This window comes from Fulmarus glacialis, unplaced genomic scaffold (genome assembly GCF_000690835.1).
Source record: "Fulmarus glacialis isolate BGI_N327 unplaced genomic scaffold, ASM69083v1 scaffold3168, whole genome shotgun sequence".
Classification (NCBI taxonomy): Eukaryota; Metazoa; Chordata; class Aves; order Procellariiformes; family Procellariidae; genus Fulmarus; species Fulmarus glacialis.
In genome coordinates this window covers 696-1998 of record NW_009227440.1, presented here as the reverse complement: position 1 = coordinate 1998, position 1303 = coordinate 696, and the positions used below count along the sequence as shown (strand labels likewise).

At 55.6% G+C, this 1303-nt stretch overlaps 1 protein-coding gene across 1 annotated transcript in view; it reads right to left on the bottom strand.

Annotated features, from left to right (window-relative positions):
- The window catches only part of HGH1 (HGH1 homolog (S. cerevisiae)), a gene marked incomplete at both ends in the record, with an annotated part of 3072 nt that overhangs the window by 1483 nt on the left and 286 nt on the right, over positions 1-1303 (bottom strand). The window lies entirely within an intron of this gene.

Genomic DNA, 1303 nt, shown 5'->3' with positions numbered 1-1303 from the left:
CAGCACCCCCAGGTCCTTTTCCTCTGGGCAGCTTTCCAGCCACTCTTCCCCAACCTGTAGTGTTGCGTGGGGTTGTTGTGACTGAAGTGCAGGACCCGGCACTTGGCCTTGTTGAACCTCATACAGTTGGCCTCAGCCCATCGATCCAGCCTGTCCAGGTCCCTCTGCAGAGCCTTCCTGCCCTCGAGCAGATCAACACTCCTGCCCAACTTGGTGTCATCTGCAAACTTACTAAGGGAGGACTTGATCCCCTCATCCAGATCATTGATAAAGATATTCAAGATATTCAATAGAACTGGATATTAAAAAGATATTAAACATGCCCAGATGGGTTTTGAGTATCTCCAAGGATGGAGACTCCACCACCTCCCTGGGTACCCTGTGCCAGGACTCCGTCACCCTCACAGTGAAAAAGTGTTTCCTGATGTTCAAGCGTAACCTCCGGTGTTCCAGTTTGTGCCCACAGCCTCTGGTCCTGGCACTGGGCACCACCGGAAAGAGCCTGGCTCCTCTTTACTCCCTCCCTTCAGGTGTTTATAGACATTGATGAGATCCCCCTGAACCTTCTCTTCTCCAGGCTGAACAGGCTCCCTCAGCCTTTCCTCATAGCAGAGCCACTCCAGTCCCTTCACCACCTTGGTGGCCCTTCGCTGGACTGTCTCCACTGTCTGTGTCTCTCTTGTACTGGGGAGCCCAGCACTGGACCCAGCACTCCAGGTGTGGCCTCACCAGTGCCGAGCAAAGGGGAAGGATCCCCTCCCTCGTCCTGCTGCGATGCTCCTCCTCATGCGGCCCTGGACACCATTCGCCACCTTTGCCACATGCTGCTGGCTCATGTTCAACGTGGTCCCCCAGGGCCTGTCTACAGAGCTGCTTTCCAGCCCATCGTTCCCCTGCACGTCCTGCTGCCTGGAGTTGTTCCTTCTCCTTGTTGAGCTCCACGAGGTCCTTGTCGGCTCATTTCTCCAGCCTGGTGAGGTCCCTCCAAATGCCAGCACGACCTTCTGGTGTACCAGCAACTCCTCCCAGCTCGGAGTCATCTGCAAACATGCTGAGGGTACGCTCTGCCCCATTATCCAGATGATTAATGAAAATGTTGAACAGGACTGGACCCCATATCGGCCACTGGGGCACACTGCTGGTCACTGGCCCCCAACTAGACTTTGTGCCGCCCTCTGGGCCCATCCAGTTCTCAATCCACCTCACTGCCTGCTCATCCAGCCCAGACATCATCACTTCTCCAGAGGATCTCCTGTCAGACAGCGTGTTCTGGGGCAGCCCTGAACACCTTTCTGCTTCCAGG